Here is a 26,243-nt window from a genome sequence, read left to right on the forward strand (position 1 = left end):
GACAGCTTTGAGACCCTGGCTACTGTGACGGTCAGTACACTTGCTTTGGGAGATGCCTACTAGCACCAGAGTATTTCTTCTTGCTCCTTTACCTTGTATACTTTTTGTAAGTTTTAAAAAAGAGTTTCTTAACTAAGAACACACAATGGGAGCACCTGAAAGCTTAGCATATCATTATATCACATATTAAACACAGCATGCAAATGTTTTGCCTCCTTCCCAGCAGCACCATCATACCATACAGCTCTAGAGTGCCACTGCACTACCCAGGTTAAAATAGTTTCTTGGGCTGAGTATGGTAGACTATATTAGAAATGTAGTGTCCTGGAGGCTAGGTAGGAGAATCTAGAGTTTGAGGCCAGCCGGACTGAGACAGTCAAAAACAACAAAAAGGTCGGTCAGTCTGTCATACTAAGCCACACTTCAAGGCCCAAATACTACATCCATCTGATGATTACTGTGAGAATATGGGACATTCACACTGCCTAGAAGTTTTACTGGACACTGACTTTGACTCACTCCTGCAAATCACAATGCTGAACTAATAAAGACTTGTTACCTTTTCAACAGTTTACAAGCCCCTCTTCCATGAAGACAACAGAAATCATGCTTCACAGCACTAAATTCCAACAGGTCAAATTACTCTACAGCTCAGTGTATTTGTGGATGGTTCAATGACAAGGTCAGACTGTATGGGACAGCAAGAACAAATGAAGCTCACTGACAATGTAAAGAAGTCAGATGACCAGGGTAACCAACCAGGAAAAAGGGTTCAATTAAAATAGGTACAAAATAGGCAAAGAAAGAAAGAGAGAGAGAGAGAGAGAGAGAGAGAGAGAGAGAGAGAAAGAAAGAAAGAAAGAAAGAAAGAAAGAAAGAAAGAAAGAAAGAAAGAAAGAAAGAAAGAAAGAAAGAAAGAGGGAGAGAGGGAGGGAGGGAGGGAGGGAGGGAGGGAGGGAGGGAGGAAGGAAGGAAGGAAGGAAGGAAGGAAGGAAGGAAGGAAGGAAGGAAGGAAGGAAGGAAGGAAGGAAGGAAGAGGTACACAATGCTGCAGAGGCACAACCCCTAATGCCACATGTTCATCTAGCTTTGGCAGGGATACACAAGGCCATCATCATTAAGTGTGATCCACCTGGGACACAGGTAACAAAATAGTCACCACCCGGAACCCAACTAATCCAGGGACTGAAAAAATCAAGTTCTGTGCCAAAGTATGCCCTGATGCTCTGAAAGCTGCTTCTTGGATGAGAGCTACCTATCATCATTCGTCAGTTAAAGCATAGTTAGTCAAAGTGGCCTCACTTTAACAGGAACAGGCATCACCAGCCACAAGGACTTCGAGGGACAAAATAAGAGGATATTAGTAGAAAACATTTAACATTGTTAAAAAGTAGCACTCTAGGAGTTACAGAGATGGCTCAGAGGTTAAGAGCACTGACTGCTCTTCTAGGGGGCCCAGGACTCAATTCCCAGCACCCACATAGCAGTTTACAACTGCCTGTAACTCTACTTCCAGGAGATCCTACACCCTCACACAGACATACACCAGTCAATGCTCATAAAATAAAAATAATAAATTATTTTTAAAATTAGCACTCTAGTTAGATAGGGGAAGTTTTAGTAGCACAAATGAATTAAAACTGTAAAAGAGAAGTGATTCATAAAAGAGAAAAGATAATTATTCTTAGAAAGGTTTCAAACAGTATAAATACTGTTGAAATGCTACTGCCACCAGCAGTGGGAATCTAGCCTCCTGCTTCCATTACTCCTCCAGACCATCATCTCTGCCAGCACACAGGCAATTATCATCTTTAGCACACTGAGCCTATGACATCCTTTCAGACTACTTCGGGCTTCTGGTGTAGGTTTCATCACAAACAAGACTGCAAGGCTTTCAGCAGAAACTGTGACACACTCCATGTCCTACTTAGCAGAATGCTTACACCTTAGCAGGTGATCAAAACTGTATTGAACTAATGATTTCCTAAATCCAAATATGGAGAATAAACTCTGAAAAGAGAAGTTTAGGAAATAACAACACAGCAGCATTGTGGAGAAAACCCCTCTGGTTACACTGTCAGTTTTACTAGTATGAGTTTAGGACTGTCATCCAGGATTCTAACTCACTGTTTACCACCCCACATGTATCACAGGTCCACTGCCAGGTCCCGTGCTAATACTGGCAACACAAAGACAACAGCCCAAGGTTTTTCCCCTCAGCATTTTCCAAACTCTTCCAGGAGGCTTAGGTTTCACTCCTGGGTATGCCAACTTCCACTTTCCAGTGAATCACACAGCCACTCTCTTCCATCTCATAGGATATTTCTTCAGTACATGGTCCAGTCTAACTGTGTTTTAACTGGTCCTTCCTCACTACAAAGAGGATGCTGTTTGTTAACACATGCTCAAAGGTTTTTATTACTTGCAATTTTTATTCCCATAATTATTTAACTTGGGTATCTATGGGACTTTCAAACAAAGAATAGATAGATGAATGAATGGATGGAGAGATGGCTCAGTAGGTAAAGGCACTTGCCACCAAGCCTTATGATGACCTGAGTTCAATCCCCAGGCCCTACATAGTGGAGGGAGGGAGCTGACTCTCTCAAGTTGTCCTCTCACCTCCACATGTATGCCTATACAAACATATACACATATATAAATAAATATACTTTTGAAATATAAATACATAGAAATGGAGAAGGGAGAAGGAAAAGAAACAGAAGAGAACAAAGGTAAGGATATCTGAAATCCTAAGATTCTGGCTTTCAGAAACTACTTTTTTTGGATCTGGAAATTCTATGGAGTGTCTGCCCAGCAAGCATGAAGTGCACAACATGAAGCAGTTACACACTTAGAAGCAAGCCTTCCTTGCTACCCCCAACCCCAGCATACTCTTTGCCTAGCAAACATCAAGTGTGCCCATGTATGAAACAGTTACACACTTGTAAATACACCTTGCACACAATTTGAAGCAGATACTTCTCATTCTCTTTAGGAGGGGCCCAGCCTCCAAAGCCTATGTATAATCAAAAGAAGAACCATGAAGAATCTACAACCCAAACTAAAACTAGCACTGAAAACAGAAAGAAGGGCTAACTGCTGATCCTGTCAACTTGCTTCCTGTATGTATCTGAAAAAATTAAACATAAATGGACAGTTCTCTAGACCTAGTTTTCTGCCCTATTCTAGCAATGTGTCAAGTCTTAGGAAATGAATAAAGCTTATTTTTAAGATAATATAATTTAAAAAAAAAAACTAGTTTAGAACCACATTCTTTTTATGCCAACAGGAAGAGCATAAAGATCAAGCAGCTCCATCTTTACTAATCAAGTAGCAGAAGCAAACTGATGATCTATACTAGGAAGCACAGCCTCCCCACTGGCAATTAAAATTCTTTTCATATCACAGGACTATTCTTAGATTACTACCTGATACTAACTTAGTAACTACCTTTATAAAATGGAAGTGCTCAGCCCTAGATGGGGTAGTTCTATCAAGTTTCTCCTCCCTCAAGGCATGGGGAATATCATAAAAGGGAATGGGAAGACTGTAAGAGCTAGATGAGAAGTGCTGTGGTAGGACATGGACACAGCACAAGTGAACTCACTGTAGCTATAGAAGAACACGCCACCACGGTCAGTCAGCACTCCAACAAGCAGCACTAATTGGATTCAATGGGGATACAAAAATAAATAAAAGGAGAAGAAGGGAAGGGGAATGGACTGTCTTAGGAGGTGTCTGGAAAGAGTAGAAAGGGGAGTTGAGGTGGATATAATCAAAACACATTGTATATAAGTATGAACTTGTCAAAAATAAATAAAAGGATTGCTTTTGTTTTGTTTTGAGATAGTGTTTCACTATGTAGACCTAGTTGGCCTGGAACTCACCACGTAGACCAGGCTAGCCTCAAACTCAGAGATCCGCCTGGCTCTGCCCCCGCAAGAACCAAGTTTTTATAGGAGTCAAGCACAGCTGAAAATAGTACCATCGACAGATAGGGAATATGTGTGAGGAGCCAATAAAGGGGAGTTTCCCATCCAATCTGGGCCAATTCTCTATCACCCCTCAACTGTCAAACACGCCCAGATGTGAAAGCTTTGATGGGTGTCTACTAATGTCCCTGGTTTGAAAAGCCATGTACAGAAGAAAACCTTGTGCACCTTCTCACTTTACAATAACTAGTGTAGATGCTCAGTTCACTTAGATGTCATAGGTGCGGAGTACTTCAGCGGGGCTACAAAATGAGTTTATATACTTAAAAAAAATGCTCCTTTTCCCTAGCAGGGGCAAACTTCATATTCAACAGTTTACAAAATTAAAAACTTGGGCTGGAGAGATGGCTCAGAGGTTAAGAGCACTGGCTGTTCTTCCAGAGGTCATGAGTTCAATTCCCAGCAACCACATGGTGGCTCACAACCATCCATAATGAGATCTGGTGCCCTCTCCTGACATGCAGGTGTATATGCAGACAGAACATTGTATACATAATAAATAAATAAATCTTTTAAAAAAAAAAAATCCCAAGAAAAAAAAAACAAAGTTCAGTGAGATGGAATCCTAAAAGATCTGTTGAAAAAATACTGAATGAAAATCAAATTAGAGCCGGGCGGTGGTGGCGCACGCCTTTAATCCCAGCACTCGGGAGGCAGAGCCAGGCGGATCGCTGTGAGTTCGAGGCCAGCCTGGGCTACCAAGTGAGTCCCAGGAAAGGCGCAAAACTACACAGAGAAACCCTGTCTCGAAAAACCAAAAAAAAAAAAAAAAAAAAAAAATCAAATTAGGGCAGGTGAGATGGCTCAGCAAGTAAAGGTGTTTGCTGAAGCCTGGCTACCTAAGTTATATATATATATATATAAAACCATATAAATGTGGAAGGAGAGAACTCCACAAAACTGTCCTCTGACCCTCACACACACACACACACACACCCCAAGGCACATGCATCCACACATATACACATTACACATAATAATAATAATAAATAATAATAATAAAATTGCCTTTAATTTTAAAACATGAAATTGATGAAAATTATTGAAAAATAAACAACTAAAATTTATAAAATTAAAACTTGAATTAGGAGAGATTAGAACTTCACTCTAAAATATGCATTTAAAAATTTCTAATCTGTGAATAACAACACATGCCTTTAATCCCAGCACTCAGGAGGCAGAGACAGGTGGATCTTTGTGAGTTCAAGGCCAGCCTTGGTCTACAGAGTGAGTTCTGAGCCAGTCAGAGCTATATAGCGAGACATTGTCTCAAATAATTTTTTTTTTCCTAAGCAAGTTTACCTAGAACAAACAAAAGAAGGTTTTCAGAATGTCTGTTACTGCAAAACATGATGAAACCTGTGGAGAGAATTGGCATGTAGGTGAAAGACTGCACCTTTCAGACCTGAGCAGAAAAGGACAACTGTCCAGTACATTGACAATGAAGGAGCAGGGCAGGAATAGAAGAACCCACCAGACAGACCTACCACCAGTCTGCTGGCTGGAAGTGAGGGACTGGAGAGCTAACTTCTTGCAATTGGGGTAACTAGCCAAGCAGTTCTTGCCATGCAAATGAAGGCAAAATTTTGATTGGCCAGTATTGAAAGCTGTCATTCAAATTAATTCATTTGGTTGTTCCTGGTGATCAAAGGTACCACAATTTTTTTCTCAGGACACTTTCTGGACCAGTCTTGTATTATGGAAATTGCTCCTTAGGGACCTGTTATCTTTCTGCTTTCTCAGACATGAATATTTCTCCACAAAACTTACCCTGTCAAAGCTGAAAAACATTTTATCATGTAAAATATTAGCTCATAGCATGCATATAATTTTTGAATATGAAACTGTGGCTTGTCAAAGTGTCTAAGTATAAAACTTCTACAGCTGTGAACTGTAAAATGTATTAAACCTACATACATGCAGGCAAAAACACTCATTCACATAAAATAAAATAAGATAAAATAAAATAAAGAATAGCTTTATGCACTGGAGAGATGACTTAGTAGTTAAGAGAACTTGCTGGTCTTCCAGGGGACTCAGTTCAGTTCTCAGTACCAACATGAGGCAGCTCACAGCCCCCTGTAATCCCAGCTCAGAGGCTGGGCACTGGCACATGTGTGACAGACACACATTATGCACACACTCAAATAAAATAGCAAATCTTTTATTTAAAGAAAAAAAGAGTAAGCTTTCTAACAGCTATTAATACCCGAGACTACATTATGGCAAGCTACGCTGCAGTGGAAGCCTCAGAAAGGTGGAGCTAGCTACCGGTCCTCTCCACCATAAGGAAATGTACCCATCACTCTCATCAATGGGACTACCTACCTTAACCATGAACCTCCAAACACAGTGAGCCAAATAAATCTCTTTTCTTTGCAAACAAGCCACCTCAATACTTCATTAAAGCAATGAAAGAACTGACTAATACACACACAATATCCTTTAACAAAATGAACTTCAACTTTAAGCTTATCCTAACATTCCTTCAGAATCCTAGCAAAAGAATGCAACAAAAACATAAAGACAGGTGTAGTTGCATGTCTGTCACTGCAGCAACTTGGGAGGATGAGGCAATAAAAACTCAAGTCTGGGGTTATAAATGAAGAAACACACACACACACACACACACACACACACACACACCAAAAGCTGTAGTCAGACTCAATTTTGAAATAGTGATGCATTGGCAATTACTCCAAAGCCAAAGGTGCTTTGGAAAAATACAGTTGAATTAGAAATAGACTCCAGGATGAAAGGAAAACAAATCTCTTCCTACTCATTTAAACACCTTTGTCCCAATTACAAAGGACTAACACACACACACACACACACACACACACACACAGAGAGAGAGAGAGAGGGGGGGGGATCTGAAAGTATACTGTGGCATAGTTCTTTTCACTCATTTACCCTCATGTGTTTTACATCCATAGAACGAACTGACTCATGTTAAGTATTTACTTGGCCACACCCCCATACTCAACACCCCCCCACCCCCCACCCCCGCCACATCCCACGTTCTTAGAACTCATTCATTCACTACTCAGGCTAGAAACATGCACACACAGAGAAGATTCTCAAGCATTCTGTATTCACTGCCCCAATGCCTTTATTTGTAACAGACACTAGCAATACAGCAAGTTCATCTGCTGAGACAATACTATCATTCCCAAATCACTGGAGCAGATTTTAAGAGATTAGCAATACACAAGTTCCAATGATTAAGGAAAGAGATAAACATAAAATAACCAATACAAGAAACTACCACTAATAGGCTACTCCAGGGAAGGAGATCCATGTAATATCAGAACCAAAAGGTAATTACTTTTAAAGATTTAATCAGTAAAGCGCACAAACTTAAATAGCATCATCAGCATTTAAAGTGTCAACATTCAAACACAATTCCTCACCTATCTGCTCCCACTACAAAGGAGGCTGGGATGCTGATAAGACAAAAGAGACAGAATGGTATGGACAAAGCTTAGCAACAGGGGAGAAACTTGGAGGTTTCAACAGCTACCCCAAATACATTTTGAAAGATTAAAGTGAAAAACAGCAGGTAATGTCTAACAATTCTAATTTTCCACTAGCCTACCTAAGCCATATACAAAAACATGTTACCTACAAACTTCTTCATTTTCAAGATAGTTTAAGATTAAATCTGTGCAAAAGCCCACTCCAGCTCATCCCTAAGCAAATAAAGTAATGCAGGTATAAATGAAGAGATAAGTTCTACTTTATATACATGTGTTAGAATTAAATCTGTGAGCACTGTCATAATAAAGTAGTGCAAGCAAAGCCAGGCAGTGGTGGTGCACACCTTTAATCCCAGCACTCAGGAGGCAGAGGCAGGTGAATCTCTGTGAGTTCAAGGCCAGCCTCGTCTATATGTTGAGGGCCAGAACAACGTACAGAGACCCTGTCTCAAAAAAAAAAAAAAAAAAAAAGTATAAACAATCAATCAATTCACTTAATACTATGATTCGAATCTGGAATATCCCCTTTAGACTCTTATTTTAATTGCTTGGCTCCCAGGTGGTGGCATAATTTTGGGAGGCTTTAGAAATTTTGGCAAGTGGGACCTAGTTGGAGGACTAGGTCATAGGAGAAGGAGACCTAGCTCCTTGAGGGTATATTATCTGTAACCATCCTATCTCACCATGGGTTTCATCATCCACCATGATGTGAACAGCCTTTGCCACATGCTTCCATAGACACTCCCCAGCCATGGCTTCCTGACCTGAAAAACTGAACCATAAGCCAAAATCACCTTTTTCTCCTGTAATCTGTCTCTGTTGGGCATTTGGTCACAATCAATGAAAAGTGGATACAGAAAAATGATACCAAAAGAAGGGTTTACTGAGACTAAATATGTCCAAGTAGCCTCTGGAAATGATTTGTGGGAAAATTTTAAAAAGAATTCATAGAAATGGGATAGAGAAGCTACAGAATGCTAAAAGACCATCATATATGATTCTGGTGGGGCCCAGGGACTTCTGTGGAAGGCTGAGTTTAAAACAAATTGACTAGAAGTTGAAGAAATGGCTCAGTGGTTAAAAACACTGGTTGTTCTTCCAGAGGTCTCTAGTTCAATTCCTAGCACCCACAGGGCAGCTCAAAAATGCCTGGAACCCCAGTTCCAGAGGATCAAACACCTATTTCTGGCTTACCTTGGGTACTGTTCACACCTGATACACAAACATACATGCAAGAAAGAAAAAAAAAAACTCATACACATAATATAAAAATAAAGGTTACAAAAGCAAAAAAAAAAAAAAAAAAAAGCTAATAGGCTAATTACTGTGGCAGAGGAGCATCTGGGCTACAGTACTGTTGTTGCTGGAGACTTCTAGCCAGGTTTACAGTGACAACTCACAGCAAACAGAGGATTTAACAAATGTGAATTCTGCACAGAATAGGATTGGAGGCTGAAGACAAAAAGTGTGTGGTTATTAGAGACCAGACGCCAAGAGGGCTGCCATTGGATACTGGGAAACTGGCCAAACTCACCTATGACAGGTTGCAGGGGAATACAATTATAAATTCCTATAAAAGATCTTCCTTTGATGGGAGCTGCCTAGGGGAATGTTTTCCCAGGTCCAGCCATCTAAGCACTCAAAACCCTGCTACAGCTGTGCTCTAAATAAGCCTGGTTACTGACTAAACTGGAGGCAAGCTATATGATGGATACTAGTTTTGCAGGTATGCATAATGCTTACAGTTACAGATATATAGAGGCTTCTACCCAGATTTGTTAGGAAGGTCAAGCAATTTGGAGCAAGATCAGATTCCTTGTGAGATCATGCATAAAAGTTGTGAAGGGTGGGCGCTAAGTCATAACAGACACCAAGATATTGGAGATGCCAGGAGCATAGAACATCTGCTAAAGAAAGATACCAAATGGAACCAGTAGAGAGATCATGTGGAGTAGGATGGCAAGGCCAAAGGGACAGAACTATCCAGGTCACTGAAGCTCACCACCTGCCCTGGGAGCTACAGGACTTACTGTTTGCCAACCTGGGTTTCAACTTTGCTTTGGTCCACCCTTCCTTGCTACTCCATCTCCTCCCTTTAGAATGGTAATGTTTGTATGTCATGGCACACAAAAGTCTGTGACTTCACTTTGACTTTATAAGGTGTTAAGTACTTTTCTCACTGTTGTGACAAAGTCTCTGACAGAAGCATCTTAAGGAGGACTTGCAGCAACTCACAGCAGGGACAGCATGGCTGCAGTATAAGGCAGCCAGTCACATATTGTCTGCAGACAGGAAACTGAGAGATGAATGATGGTGCTCAGCTGGCTTCCATTTTATCCAGCCCCAGACCTCAACCTGTGGGACAGCACCACCCACATTCAGAATGGGTCTTTCCTCCTAAGTTAAACTTCTATGAAAACACTCTCACAGATATGTCCAGACATTTTTTTCTAAGTAATTCTAAATCTAGTCAAGCTGACAATGGAAATTAACCATCACAAATGGAATGGATGACAGCTAAGAGACTACTTTGAATCTTATCGACTTCTTTTTGTAAGTTTTTTATTTTTTGAAATTACAGTATAATTATACCATTTCTCCCCTTCCCTTTCCTCCCTCCAAACCTTCCCAGGCACTCCCTTGTTGTCTCTCAAATTCAGTCTTTTTTTGTCTTTAATTGTTTATATATGTGTAACATATGTTATATTTATATATATATATATATATATACACAAATATATAAACAAATACATGTATTTTTTTCCTAAATATATAAATACAACCTGTTCAATCCATATAATGTTACCTGTGTGTCTATGGTCTCAGGGCTGACCATTTGGCACCAGACTTTGAACAATGTCAAAACTGTTAAGAAGTTGAATTTGAATTAAATGCATAAGAGATGGCCATGAGCCTTGGAACATCAAAAGCCAAATGTAAGAATCTGAATAGGAAATATCCCCCACTGGCTCAAGTTCTGAATGTTTGGTCCCTAACTACTTAAGGACTAGACACTTCAGGAGGTAGAACTAGCTGAAGGAAGAAGGTCACCTGGGGAGGAATGGCTGGGATTACATTATCCCTGCCCATTTCCTGTCTCTCTTTCTGCTTGCTGGTTTGCTGTGATATGAACAGCCTCTACCATATGCCCCTGCCACCATGAAGTGAAGTGTTCCCACATGCTGTCCCCAGATGGACTAAAATCCTATGAAACCATGAGCCCCAAATCACTGAAGTTGTTTCCATCAGGTACCATGGCAACAGTAACACCAAAGTAACTAAGGCACCAAGCTCTAGTGTTTTCTACACCTGTTCAAATGAGCTAAAAGCTGCACTTACTGACACATCTGCTATATACTGGGCCCTGCATTAAGTCACAAAATTCTCCTCAAAAGCTACTTTGACCTAAGTCCTTTTCTTCTGAAATCAGTGATTCTGAGTTAATTCAGTCAAACATTGAATGAGTACTGTGCAAAAAGATTATACTGCACACTAGAAGGAATCATCAAATAAGAGTCCCTTCTCTTTCCTCAAGAAATTAAAAATCCAGGAGATGCCTCCATGCAGAACCAAAGTAAAAAAACACACAAAACCCTAAAATGTCATAAGTAAACATCAACAACAAAACAACTTGAGGGACTAGACTAGAGAGATGGTTCAGCAGTTAAGAGCACTTACTGCTCTTGTAGAGGACCCAGGTTTACTCTCCAGCACACACACTGAACAGCTTGCAACTGCCTCTACCTCCAGTTCCAAGGAATTTGGCCTCCACAGACACCTGCACACATGAGGTGCATGCACACCCCAATGTGCACATAAAATAAATTATAATAATAGTTAAATGGAAAGAAATTCAGGTATCAGGCAAACACTGTATGAGAGAATAAAGAGTTAATTCTGAAAATCAGGTTACAGAAGTACAAAGAATATGCCAGCAAAGTCTTCAAGATTTCAAGCATGATGGGTGGAAAGAACAAACACAGGAACTGGACAATCATGAGGTAGCCAGCAATTTTGTGCCAAGATAAAAGGTGCTGTGGCTTGAATCTGAAATGTTCCCCACAGGCACACGTGCTCAACACTTGGTCTTCCGCAGGTTAGTGGCACTTTACTGGGAAACGCTGGAAATCTTAAGAGGCAAGGTTTAGCTGGAGGAATAGGACTCTTTGATAGAACTTAAGGACACCTTATCTGTCCATCTCTTGTCGCCCATTTCCTCTCTGCTTCTCTTCCTCTCTCTTCCTGGCTGTCAGGAGGTGAGGAACTTTGCTCCCCCAAAGTCCTTCCACCATGAGGGTACTACTGAAACCACAAACCAACACAAACCTTTCCCCCACTTAAGTTGTGCATGTCAGATATTTTGTCACGATGATCAAAGTCGAACACAGAAAACTGGTCCCAGAGAAGTGAGGTCATTGCTGACTGCTGCTGATGTGCATTGGAAGCCTTTGACCTAGTCTTACAGGAGGAATATGAAAAACTTTAGAAAAACAAACCAAAGCCAAGAAAGCTATCAGCAGAGTTTAATGGACAATTTTGGTAGGAGCTCAGAAGACCAGAAGCCACTAGGAATGTGAACGATAAAGACAGGTTTCAGATGGAAGCAAAGACTGCTGGAAACTAGACTAGAGACTGTATGTGCTACAATGTAACAAAAACATGTCTAAACTTTATCCATTTCCCAAAACTCCAAATGGTGACAGGCTGAGTTTACAAGTAACCCATTAGAAATTCCAAAGTAGCTGGGCATTCCAGCTGTGGATGAGTTTTGCTAACAGCTCCTAAAATTTATATTAAGAAAAAAACAAAACAGATTGAAAAGCTTGCAACATGGTCAGAGAAGCAGTCATTGGTAAAGCTGAAGCCAAAGAAGTGTGACTACTGAAGAAATTAGGACTATCATAAGAGAGCCAAGGATTAGAACCAAGGCAAAAGGTGTCTTCAGGGCATCTCAGAAAGTGGCCAGGCCCCCACATCACAGGTTCAAGGGTAGTAAAACATAAAACAATTTGGAATAATTCCCTCTTGAGAAGAGAGAGCTTTAAGAACACCAAGACTAAACAAGGCCAAGGCTACCTGGGAAGCTTTTTCCCCACAATTTGTTTTACTGTGTTTGGCCACCCAGGACTCTTGAGGCTGCTGTAACTATGGGAGCCTGGCTACTACTGCAGCTGGCAGCAAATCTTGGCACTACTAAGTGATGCTGGGTTAGCAGGCAAGCAAAGTACACTTAAGGGCCATAGAGGCTTCCACCCAGATTTCAAAGAAAAGTTTAAGAGGTCAGGAAATGTGTGATAAGATTAGGGTCCCTGCACTATGACAGCCCAAAGATGGCAATGAGTGGAGCCAACCCAAGAGAGGTCATATGGGCTACATGCAAACAGCAAAGCCAAAGGGCAGGGCTGTCCAAGCCCACTGGAGCTCACAACACACTTTAGATGACAGCCATGTAGCAACAAGATTTAAAGTTTGCCCTGTTGGGTTATGATCTGGCTTTGGTCCAATCCTCACTGGCTATTCTGTTATGCTTTTTATAATGGAAATGTTTACTCTGTGTCCTTATGTATGTAATTTTATTTTTTATTTTACTGGGACTCATAGCTAAGAGACTGCCTCAAGTCTCAGAAGAGACTTTGGACTTGGGACTTTTGAACAATGTTGAAATATAACACACTGGGGACTCCTGAGATAAATACATTTCACATTATGAGGTGCCCATGAACCTTTGGGGACTGGGGTGGAATGTTACGGATCTGAAGTGTGCCCCTCAGTCTCATTTGAACATTTGGTCTCCAGCTGAGGGCACTATTTTCGAAGGTGCTGAAAACATTACAAGGTAAGACTTAGCAGAAATAAGTAGGTCACTGGAAACAGGTCCTTAGGGTATCTGTCTTTGGCCCCATCTGTCTGTCTTTCACTGCTTCCTGACTTCTATCTGGTTGAGATCTTCCAGCCACCATGCCCTGCATGATAAGACTGAAAGCTCAGAAACAATGAGCTAAAATAGTTTCCCTCCCAGAGCTTTTTATACCAGGTGTTCTGGGAGCTGCCTAACCTATGAGGTAACAAGAAGACATACAATTTCAGATCTAATTAAAAGAATAAGTACAGGTGGCAATGCTTTTAGAGTGTATTCTTAACCCTTTCAACACTGTCTCTTAGCCAAGGGAAGAGAATGTACATTCTTCTCTAAGGACCAGTGATAGTTCGGAAGGTGGGGTAGGGGGACCAGGGAGGAAAGAGATCAAGGAAGATTGATTTAAAAAATGCATAGACTCCCCCCAAAAAATGCTGAGCTGTGGTGGTGCACGCCTTGGAGGCAGAGACAAGTGGATCTCTGAGTTCAAGGTCAGCCTGGTCTACAGAGCAAGTTCCAGGAGAGCCAGGAATGTTACACAGAGAAACCCTGTCTCAAAAAAACAAAACAAAACAAAAAATGCATAGAGGAGCAGGGGATGTAATTTAGTTGGCAGAATATTTGTCTAGAATGCATGATGCTCTGGGTTTAATCCTAAGTGCGCGCGCTCACGCACACAAACACACATACACACACACACAAACACTCAGGAAAAAAGGAGGGGAACAGGAACAAATGCAGACCTGGTAAAAATTTGGTACCTGGGGCTAAGGAAATGGTTCAGCAGTAAAGAATATTTACTGCCCTTTGAGAGGACTGGAGTTCAGTTTTCAGCTCCCAAGTAAGGTAGACCATAACTGCCTGTACCTCTGGCTCCAGAGAAATCCAACACAGTCTTCTGGCCTCCCAGGAAAGCATATGCACACACATACATATAAATAAAAATAAATCTTTCTTTTAAAAAGCTGGTCATCAAAAAAGCCCCCAGGGGGCCCCCAGCTGGATCAGGCCTTCTGAAAAGGTGAGACAGTTGATTGGCTTGATCAGTTTGGGAGGCAACTAGGCAGTGGGACCAAGTCCTGTGCTCATTGCATGAGTTGGCTGTTTGAAACCTGGAGCTTATGCAGGGACACTTGGCTCAGTCTGGGAGGAAGGGACTGGACCTGCCTGGACTGAGTCTATCAGGTTGATCTCAGTCCTTGGAGGAGGCTTTGCCCTGGAGGAGGTGGGAATGGGGGGTGGGCTAGGGGTAAGGGGAGGGGGTGGGAGGGGGGAGAATAGGGGAACCCATGGCTGATATGTAGAACTGAATGGTATTATAAAATTTAAAAAAAAAAGCCCCCAGGGCCAGCAAGATGGCTCAGTAGATAAAGGCATTTGTCAAGCAAGCGTAGAAACCTGAGTTCAGCGGGCGGTAGTGGCGCATGCCTTTAATCCCAGCACTCGGGAGGCAGAGGCAGGCGGATCTCTGTGAGTTCGAGGCCAGTCTGGTCTACAGAGTGAGATCCAGGAAAGGCACAAAGCGACACGGAGAAACCCTATCTCAAAAAACCAAAAAAAGAAAAGAAACCTGAGTTCATTTCCAAGAACCCAGCTCACTACAAAGCAAAAGACATGGGATGATACTTCTTGATCCACAGAAAGACTGAAGGTTAAGAGATTCCATGGTGACCCAGGAAGCAACAGAGGAGCCAGAATGTAACTTGAGTCTTTCCAAGCCGGTACTAATGGGTTAATGAGTAAGTCTTCTTGAAAGCAATAATATTTTCTATTAAATCCCCCCCACCCCACCCGAGCAAAAAAAAAAAAAATTTAAGAAAAATCATGTCATCTACCAAGAGAAGAGTTACCCTTCATACAGGGGAATGTTTTCAGCTTGGACTCTGGTTCCCCTACCCACAACATGGGGCAGAATACAGTCACTTTGCAGATTCTGAGCGTTCAGAAACAGATGGCAAAACTGACTGCTTCACTCAGGACATAATTATGTGAGAAGCCAAAAACAACTGCACAGAAATCTTTTAAAGAGTAACTACCTTCGACACGGTAAAACTGCATTTCTAACACTTTAATTGGTGTTAATGTTTTATTAAAATTACTTATAATATTAGTATGCTCAAAACTGGCAGACTTTTATTTAGTAAACACTGGCACATTTCCATATGTTTAAAGGCCCCAACAAGATGTTAGGAGGAGCATGATAGCCAGAATTTAATGTCTTCTGGCCTCCAAGAGAAGGAAGCATATGCACACACATGGACAATAATGGAAGGAAAACTAGAAGACAAGACCTACAGCAAGGAAGAATTAATTCTGAAGGACTTCCAAAGGCTCCAGAGAGGATATAGTATCTTCTAAGAACTTTTAAAAACCAGAGAAAGTGTAAGTTGGGGGCACTCAGATCAGAAGAGAGTTATACATCAAGAAAGTCTGACACTGGCATGTTCAGAGCAGCAGCAGATTTAGCAAGATAATGTAGAAGGGGGTTGGCCAGGACGCCAGGGGCTGAACAGCAATGGGCCACCAACCACTCTGTTGGTGTGTATAACTGCATTCAAAGCCCCAAATCACAGGTACTTACTTAGAAACTTGCAGGGCCAGAGGCTGACATGCGTTTGGGAAAGAGAATCCGGGAAGCCAGGCAAAGTAGAGAGGAAGCAATAGCGGCCTGAAGACAAGTGACTGCTTTCAGCCAGCAGGGGAATCTGAGGACTTAGAAATACCAGCATTTTAAGAGCTTGAGTGTGGATGAAATTACTTCACATCATCCCTCTCTGGTTATCTATCCTGCAAGACAGGTATCAGCATTCTTCCCATTTCACAGATGACAAAACTGGCTCAGAGGCCATTAACTGCTCCGAGTCAAATGACATAAATCAGGGGCAAAGCTCAGGCTCAGTACATTTCCACACAATGAGGAATAACAAGTTCTCTGCTCTTAAAGAGCCCTAGGATAAAATCAGGCACAGAGGGAAGATACATGACCACCGGGGACAAGTTAAACACCTTTTTAGTTTCTTAAATGTTCCTAATCTGTGTATCAAATAAACTGATCATCCTTTAAACAGATTTGCCTTGTGTTGCCATGTTAAAGCCTTATGTTCAAAGAACAATACATGTATCTCCACAACACTCAATAAGAGCAAAACTCGACTCTTGATATTTCACTGGCTAAGGCGGCACTTAAGTGAAAATAGGCTCATGAAAAACCCTGTTACACTCCAATTGAAGCCCTATTTTATGTTAAGTTCTGAGAATTTAATCCTGAGCTTCACCTGGGCTACCTCCCCAGCCCTAACTACTTTTTAAATGATTAAACATGTGTGACTGGCTCAGCCAGGAAAGTGCTTGCCACACAAGCTCAAGGTCTCAAGTTCGGACCTCCAGGTACTTTACGGTGCATGCATTGTAATCCCAGAGCTGAGCAGCCCCAGATGGGAGGATCCTTGAAGTTACTAGCCACCCAATCCAGCCCAACTGGTGTGCTCAGGGTTCAGTGAGAGACCCTGTCTGTGGAGCTGAAGGTTGGTGACACATGACTTTAATCCCAGCATTTCCGAGGCAGAGGCAGGCAGATCTCGAGATTTCTTGTCTCAAAATATAAGGTGTAGAGCAACTGAAGACACCTGATATTGATCCCTTGCCTCCACAAGTACACACGTGTACACACACACACACACACACACACACATGCACCCAAACACATGAATATATACATAACTACAATTAATTATTTGGATAAAAGATGATCATGGGGAACTACGATAAAAGTACATTATATATAAATATGCATGAACTTGTGAAAGAATAAAAATTTAAAGTACATTATTTGACAAGAACAGCAATTGAATCCAGAATAACAAGTATTAATTACAAGGAGCCTCCATGGGTATTTCAAAGGCACAGTTCCAGAATGGTTTTTTGTCATAAAGATCCTGAGACCTAGTTAAGAATGGTTCAGCCCAAAATATCTGCGGGCGAATATTTGACCTTCAGAATGCAGAGTGACAGATTTTTTTTTTCCATCCCTTTAAATCTGAAGTCTCTAAAACCGACACGGTGTCGTCCAAAGGGTCCTATACGGATAGCATAAATCCTGCGTGGGGTTTTCGGTGTACAGTCTTTTCCATGGCATCACCTGTTCTCCAAACTGCTCGTCCCCATCTCCTCAGCAATCCTCTCCCACCGTTTCTTTGGCAAGGCAAGACTCAGAAATGCAAAATGCATTGTCAGTTACTTGGGCAACGAGGCAATGTCTGCGATGCAGGTGATGAGAACCAAGAACCCCATTTAAGTAAATGACTCAAGAGTCGCATGTCCCCCCTCCTCCCCAGCTTATCTCCATCCCACTTTTTCTTGGTTGAACCTTTAAGGTTTGTCTAGGGAAGGGCAAACACTGAGGGGAGGGGCTGCCAGGTTCGGGGGTCTGCTCCCTAGAGCTCACCCTGCCTGGCCTCTACGCAGTGCTCTCAGCCTGATTCTGGGCCGGCGGGAGACGCCGGGAGCTCCGCGGACGCCGGCCGGAAGCCGGGCCGCGAGGGTCGGGGCGGCGGCGCGCTCAGGCCGGCGACTCGGGGGGGACTGTCATTTCTGCCCTCGGCCGTCACCTTCGCCGACCCCGCGCCATAGGCCCGCGCGCCCGCCACTCACCGCGCCGCGCCCGCCCCCGGCCGCCGAAGGACAAAGCTGAGGGCGCGGGGCGAGGCTCGGCCGCTGTCCCTCAGGCCGGGCCGCCTCAGCCCGTCGCGGCCCATTGTGCGCACTCATCGCACGCCGCCCGCGGGTCCCCGGGCCCGGCGCCTCTCGAGCTAGTCACCCGCCACGGCCCCCCTCCCGGCCCCAGCCTACCTGCCAAGACTGCCGGGCGGGAGCCTCTCCTTGCGCTCCGAGGGCTGCAGGCGGCTGCCGAGCGCCGGGTGGCCCTGGCCTGCGCCTTACGTAAAGCGGCAGCGGCAGCGGCGGCGGCGGCGGCGGCAGCGGCGGCGGCGGCCCCAGCGCCAGGCGGCGGAGGGCGGGAGGCGGCGCGCGGCAGCGGCTCTGCTGCGTTACCTGGCAACGGCCTCAGCGCCCCGCCAGTCAGCGCCGCGTTCCATATCCTTCCGCCCAGGCGCCGGGATTACATCAGCGCGCCGGGGCGCCGCCCTCGTGCCGTGGGTGGGGGGAAGCAGGAGGCGCAGAGGGCACGAGGCTGACCTGGGGATCTGAGACTTTGAAGCTTTACCAGGTTTTGAAAGCCGGCGCCTGGGTCGATGACTCCCGCCGGGGCTCTCAGACCAGGCTTAGCAGGGAGCCCCCACTTAACGCGCTACCCTTTAGCGCGCTTCACCTGTCCACGCCCCCTCCTCACCGCGTCCTGGAATGGCTGGAGTGGGTGGCTTAACATAAAGACTTCAATTAAAAAAAGTGACATGGCTTTTTCATGTTATTATTAAGTAGGCAAAAAATAAAAGGCCTTCTGGAAGATTCGGAAGTGGGAGCCAAAAATGTGCACTAACCTTTTAGTCAAAGTCTCTTCCCTCCTACTCACCTTCCCTAAATGTGACTCCTAGGCTCTTCTAGAAAAGCAGATATAGATGTCAGAGGTACCAGGAAGGAAAGCCTGGGATGTGACTTCTGTACAAAGGAAAGAACAGGTCCAGAAGAGCAGTGACCTGCGCAGTCATGTGTTCATTGAACTGACTGAGCATCCCCAGACACAAGTCCCTGCTCTTGGGTTCAGAGCCTGAGACCCAAAGTTCCCATACTCAGCTCATAGCTTGTGGGTGGAGCAGAGAACTGGAACTACTTTTCTGCTAAGGTAGGCTGGACTCTGTATGTAAACCGGGGACAGGAACCTAAAAGAACCCTGCTTTCATAGAATCCACGCTGTTTCTGCAAACACCTTTTCACTCTCCCCCAAGAACCCCAGGGTAAAGCTTTACTGGCCCGTTTCACTGGTAAGAAGTGAGGCTCAGAAGAGGCTGGCAGTGAATGAATGGGGTCTCTGGATGGAGGCAGAATTTGAGCCCAGGCCCCTGGCTATGATATCGAGGGTCTCTTCCTTTTTGCCCAATTCTTTCCCTTCATCAGCTTGCTCCCAGTTTTGTTGCCTCGGGGGTTCATCTCAGGTGAGCCACAAACCACAGTATATTTAGTACACATCCTTTGGTTACCTGTTCTAGGCCTGGCTCATGGCTGGGCAGCCAGTCGAACTCCATAACACGGGGAGTCAGTGGAAAATCCAGGACCATGTGGGAGCAAAGGTGGGAATAAACAGCGTTGGGAATCTTCTGGAGCAGTGAAACATTTCCCAAAATATGGAGAAATTGCACACATTTTTGGTACATTCATAAAATTACTGTCACTTAGCCTGTACCTTATGTAAAGGCATACTGGTAGTACAGAAGTTTCAAAATAGCAACAATGTATCTCAACTATCTGAAAGGAAAGAAAACACAGCCACTTTGTAGCTACATCATTTTTTGACTATTTTCTGTGTGTATGTGTTCGTGGGATTTTGGTGGGCAAGCACATGTGGAGGCTAGAGGGTAACATCAGTAATTTTTAATCACTCTCAACCTCATACTTTTAGATATATTTATTGGTGTGTATGCACATGCTCAGCCGCAGTGTGGGGTCAGAGGACAGCCCTCAGGAGTTAGTTTCTTTCCTTCCACCATGGGAATTCCAGGGATCAAACTTAGGTTCTCAGGCTTGGCAGCAAACTCTTTTATCCAGAGCCATCTCTTATCAGCCCACTATTTTTTTTTTAACTTTGAGACATGGCCTCTCCTTGAACCTGGAGCTCATTGGTTCAGCTAGACTGGCTGGCCAGCCAGCTCCAGGGGTCCTCTTGTGCTCACTCCCCAGTGCTATGATTAAAGGTGTGTGCCCCTTAGGCCAGGTGTGGTGGCACATGTCTTCGATCCCAGCACTTGGGAGGCAGAGGCAGGCGGATCTCTGAGTTCAAAGCTAGTGTGTTCTACATAGTGGGTTCCAGGACACCTAGAGCTACATAGTGAGACCCTGTCTCAAAACAAACAAAAAAGAAACACAAAAGAAAAAGGTGTGCACCCCTATTCCCATTTATTTTTAAGTGTGAGTGCTGGGGACCCAAACTTAGCTTCTCATACTTACATGCAGATGCTTTTACTAACTGTGCTGTCTCCCCAATCCCCCAACTTTATTTTTGTTACTGAATCACAGGATGATTTTTCGTAAACCACAGACTACTAGAACTTCCTAAGGTTTTAGTAAGAATTTCGTAAAAGAAAAAATTCATAGTGAGTAGGGATTAGCTTGGATGAGGAGGATTTGGAGGCAGTGGAGAGGTTCACAAAGGACTGGAAGTGGTTTCCTTAATGAAATAACCCCTGTGATTCAGATCGTATTGGTCAAAAGCTCCAGAAGGCATTTGGACTCCAGCTTCAGGACCTTTGCACTTGCTGACGCTTTGCACAGGCTCTCCAGATCTTTGCTTAGCTGGCTCCTTCCTTTTCCAGGGTCAGGTGTGTCAACCATCCAGCTATACTTTCCCTGGTGCCCAGTTTATAGCAGTCTACCTTCCCAGTCTTGTGTTGTTTCTCGGCTTCCAGTTCTTATCAATACTTGAGAGTATCTTATTTGTGAATTTGTTTTCCCATCAAGACCCCTTTTCCGGGAGAGCAGTGTCCTTGTCCATGGGGTTCATTTCTGCAATCTGGCCTTCTGTGTCCTTCCATTTGCCACTCTGTACACCATCTTCCTTCAAGTATCTGGGTACAGATCAGCAGAGGTAAACTCAGGATAACTGCAGCTCTGGTGCCATGGCTGTGGTCTCCAGGGAACACAAAGGAGGCCAGAGGCCTCTGGCTGAAACAAAGTGGCAGAGAAAGAGGCAGTAAAGAGGCAGTGGCAGAGGCTCCTCATTCACCATGTTGTGCAAAAAACTATCATAGTTGCTCTCTCGATGTGTGTGTGTGTGTGTGTGTGTGTGTGTGTGAGAGAGAGAGAGAGAGAGAGAGAGAGAGAGAGAGAGAGAGAGAGAAACAGAGAGTCAGAGACAGAGAGACAGAGAGAGATCATTTCACCTCTCCAGGTTCAAGAGCACCTACCACTGGACCTGTCCCCTGCACAAGGACACATCAGTGATGGGTGAAGATGACTGCCCCACACACACACACACCATTTGACTCAGATATTCTCAGCTCTAGTGGGGATCCTAGAGGGCACCTGCTGAAGCCGAGTTTGTCACATATATGCCTGGAGAACAACAGGCTGGAGTTGCAGGGTGATTTGTGGCATTCAATAGCACACTGGTGGGTTGAAGGCAGGACAAGCCTCGTAAGATTGAGGATCTTCTCTACCGAATCTCACTGACTGAGCCTCAGCTTCCCCATTTATACTGCGAGGTACTTAGGAAGGAAGATTTCAAAGGCCCACCCTGCCCTCTTTTCTTTGTAACACTTTAGAAATGAGTTTTTAAGTGAAGCAACACTGATTAAGGGAAATGTATTCAACACTTCCCCATAACCAACATGAATGATACCCACATTGTTACACACACCATCCTGTACTCTACCTTTGCAACCAAAGGGGTTCTCCACCCTTTGCAGCTACAGGCTGAGGCTCCAGAGAGGTTTGTAGCTTTTGTTGGGCCACACAGTGAGTAAGCAGTCACTGAGTAACATCCCAGCCCTGTCCCTGTTATATGGTTCATACCATTTCATAAGAATCTACCCTAAGTGATGATGCCCACACGTGTTTCCATGGTCTGCCTCAGGCCAAGCACCCTCATGTAGGGCACCTAACCATTCAACTCAGCTCAGACACATAAGTCCAAGTGTCCATGGTCTTCAGATCTTTTCCCCTTTTTCTCCCTATTTATTTGTTTACAGGTACTGGGCATTGGCCCTAATCCCTCATGTATGCTAGGCAAATGCTCTACCACTGACATGCATCTTGAACTTTCTCTCTATCCTTTATTTTGAGATAGAGTCATACAAAATTGCCCAGACTGGCCTTGTACTCAGTCTGTAGCCTAGGCAGACCTTGAACTTGGGATCCTCCTGCATTAGCCTTCTAAGTAGCTGGAATTCCATGAGTGTGTCACTATAGCTGGTTGGAGACTTCTTTCAGCCTCCCCAAGGCTATTCCCTTCCTAACATTCCCCTTCTCAGTGGCCCTGCGTTCCTCCAAATGGCGCAAACCCTATTCCAGGGCTTCGGTCAAGGCCTAGCCTCTGCTGTGGCCTCCTGATTCTAACTGCTTAGTTTCCTGGGCCTTTGATTCTCTAGTACATTGTGATGGTGCTATGTGAGAGGTATGACACCTCCCCCCATAGACTTATGCATTTGAATGCTTGGCCCATAGGGAGTGGCACTTTTAGGAGGTATGTTGGAGTCTGTGTGGCCCTGTGGAGGTGGGCTTTGAGGTCTCAAGCTACACCCAGTGTGGTACACAGTTTTTCCTTCTGCTACCCACGGATCAAGCTGTAGGACTCTCAGCACCATGCCTGCCTGCACACTGCCATGTGCTGCCATAATGATAATGAACTAAACCTCTGAAACTGTAAGCCAGCCCCAGTTAAATGCCTTCCTTTATAAGAGTTGCCGTGGTCAGCCGGGCGGTGGTGGCGCACGCCTTTAATCCCAGCACTCGGGAGGCAGAGGCAGGCGGATCTCTGTGAGTTCGAGGCCAGCCTGGTCTCCAAAGTGAGTTCCAGGAAAGGCGCAAAGCTGCACAGAGAAACCCTGTCTCAAAATATCAAAAAAAAAAAAAAAAAAAAAAAAAGTTGCCGTGGTCATGGTGTCTCTTCACAGAAAAAAAAAGAAAAAACCCTAACTAAGACATACGTGAAGGGACAGAGGAGTCATAGTCCTGTCCTTCACCTGTACTGGAGCCAAACCCAGCCAAAAGTGTGCCCTGTTCTGTAGACACTAAGTTGTCAGTAAGTGTCAAGTCCCCTCATTGTCCTCCCAAACTTCTTCCAAGGACTATCTAGTTCCGACTCTTCCAACTCACTCAAGAGAGAGAGCTTTTAACAGTGAGGTCAGCAACTGTCCATCTCAAAGGTAGGCTAGCATGGAGGAGAAGCATGGGACTGGGTAGAAGCCAGGCCCCGCTTGTCTAAGCTCACTACCATCCTCATCTTTAAAATGTTCGCAGTGATGGTATCAGGCATCATGGTTTGCTGACAAAGGAAACGATCCTCATACAGGGTCTAAAACAGTACCCTGTCCACAGTGAACCAAACACCAGCATCAGCACCCCCAGGCTCCTAGCGCTCTGATCCTACCTTGCCTTTGATGCTTCCTCTTCCCCTGTCCCTTTCTACACCACTGCTTTACTCCACCCCACATGACCCCAGGGCTGATGAAAGTAGCTTCCGAATCTGTAGCCTGCCACAGAAGCCAGGCCACTGTGGAGGAGGCTGCTCCAGCAGGGCCCCTGAGTGACCTCGTTGGAAAAGATAGAGTAGCCATCCGCCCTCTACAGAACTGTTCCTAAGCTCAGCAAGGCAGGGAGAAGATGATGTAGAGAAGCAGGTCCTTGCGCCGGAGCTGGGCTGGACCTGGACCCCTCTTATTGACCTCCAAGCCTGGAGCTAGACAAGTTAGTGGCGCCTTCTTTCCAGGGTACTGGGGGGAGAGGGGGTGCTATATAAGTCAGGATGTCACCATTGTAACCTCTTCTTTCTTCCAACCACAAGGTGCCAATACGTGACTCCCTTACCTCAACACTCCTCCCAGCCCCACTACAGACCCGGCACCCAGGGGCCCAGAGGCAAACCCTTTGAGGACTGTCCTCATCCTCATTAATGGAATCTGCAAAGACAAACTTTCCAAATGGGGGTTCACACAGAGGTCATAGGGGTGAGGCTTCCATGTATCTGTCTGAAGACACAGTTCTAGCCGTGACACCCATGATGTTCCTGGCAATTCCCATTGCTCAATCCCATCTCATTCAGTTCTCCCAGGAAAGGAGGGACTACCATCATCTTTGTTTTTCAGGCGAGGAAACAGAGGCTTAGAGAACTGACAGTTGTCCCACCAAGTCACAGCCCAGCTGGTATGTGCCAGGACTGGGAAACAAAGTGAAGTGATCACAACTTCCCTCTGTTCAACAGTGTGGGGCACTCAGCGTTAGGCTCTTAGCAGGTAATTGATAAACACAGCAACAGTGTGTCCATGGGACCCTTAATCTTAGCTGGAGAGGACTATTCAGAGTTAAGTTGCAATGTTACCAACTGTGGGAAATGCTATAAAAAGAAACAAATGAGGAATCTATTTAGCGGTACTGTCAGCAAAAAGATCCTTGAGAGCAGGACGTTTGATTCAGGCTAGAAGGAGAAAGATACTTCTTCCTGGGGCTGAGGAGACAGACAGAAGCCTGTTTGTCATGCAGGAGGACCTGAGTTTGATCCCCTACCCCCAACCCCATGACTCCCGAGGAACTACATCGTTCAGTCACCATAGGCTTACACACACAATACACAAACACAAAAAGAAGAAAAAAAAAAGGGAGGAGAGAGGGAGGAAGAGCACCAACTCTTTCCAATCAGGAAGGGATGACAGACTGTAGGGACTAAATATATCAGACTCCAGGAAAAGCAAGGACAAGGTCCTGATTTAGGACAGGGCAGAGTGCACTGAGAAACTGAAAGCGACAGGGCACAGCTGGGGGAGTCCAGGTGATTTTGATGAGGTGTGATATCTATCCATGTACAGAGCACAGATAAGCCAGGCCTTTGTACCAAGGCACGGAGTTCAGAGTTCGCTAAAACGCTGATGGGAAATGTGTGTAAATTCACTGTGGATAATTCCTCTTTCTATTCACCAGTTTTGATTGTGCTTATGCTGAGTTCAGATCACACTGAGGATGTTCTTGACTCTAGGTCACAGCCCAGTGTGAAGATGTCCTTTAGGTAAGGCCATGATTCAGGAATGAATGTTGTCAGAATCTTAAATGGTCTTATAAAAACCCAAACCAGATATTGGGGTAAATTCTGAAAGATCAGAGAGACAAAGGAACAAGCCACCGCCACATCTGACCTCTAGGACTCCTCAGCCTGTAAAAGCTTTTAGTTCCTGTATCCTCATGCCTTATATACCTTTCTTTACCCAGCCATCACTTCCTTCTTAGTGTTGGGATTAAAGGCATGTGACTCCCATGTACTGGGATTAAAAGTGTGTGCCACGACCGTCTGGCTCTGTTTCTCTCCAGCCAGACAGCGGTGGTACATGCCTTTAATCCCAGCACTCAGGAAGCAGAGCCAGGAGGATCTCTGTGAGTTTGAGGCCAGCTTGGTCTACAGATCGAGATCCAGGACAGGCACCAAAACTACACAGAGAAACCCTGTCTCAAACAAAACAAAAAGGTGTGTGCCACCACTGCCTGGCATCTATGTTTAATCTAGTGGCTTGTTCTGTTCTCTGATCTTGAGGCAAATTTATCAGGGTACACAATATATCACTACAAATGAACCCCAGGCTGTCTGAAGAGCTGTGTCACAGGAAAAGGGACTAGCCCTTGCTGAGAGATGCCAGTTGTGTCCCTTTCAGGATTTCTGCCTCCTCCTTGGTGTGCTCCCAGAACCTCTGAAGGAGGGAGATGAGAACATTCCCTCTAGTGACCTGCTCTTCATCCCTAACAATGTCCTCGACATGGGAAGTCTGTTTATATAGTGCCAAGAGCCACATCTGGCTGCAGCTGTTAAATCTCAAGTAGTCACCAAGCCTTAGTTTCTCCATCTTCCAACTAAGACTGTTACACACTTGGAGCAGAAAGTGTTTCAATAACTAGAGCTTCATGCCAAAATCACCCTCCAGGAGGCCAGTCAGTCTCCAGACTGCTTTGTGGTGGATCCTTGCATTGAGCACCTGCCATATACACTGTATAGTGACTGTGCTAAGAACTTCTTCTTATAGGACCAACAAGAGCGCTCCACAGGGG

The 26,243-nt window shown here is 44.5% G+C and overlaps 1 protein-coding gene across 4 annotated transcripts in view; it reads right to left on the bottom strand.

The window, feature by feature from the left end:
- Positions 1-18,336, bottom strand: part of Kiaa0232 (KIAA0232 ortholog) — a 68,092-nt gene extending 49,756 nt beyond the window's left edge. For all 4 annotated transcript variants that reach the window (XM_028882340.1, XM_028882339.1, XM_028882341.1 and 1 more), the window contains exon 1: positions 18,180-18,336. The gene's annotated coding sequence lies outside the window, so the exon portion shown is untranslated. The remainder of the gene's footprint in view (positions 1-18,179) is intronic.
- Between the last annotated feature and the right edge of the window lie 7,907 nt (positions 18,337-26,243).

This window comes from Peromyscus leucopus, chromosome 10, assembly GCF_004664715.2.
Source record: "Peromyscus leucopus breed LL Stock chromosome 10, UCI_PerLeu_2.1, whole genome shotgun sequence".
NCBI classification, from domain to species: Eukaryota; Metazoa; Chordata; class Mammalia; order Rodentia; family Cricetidae; genus Peromyscus; species Peromyscus leucopus.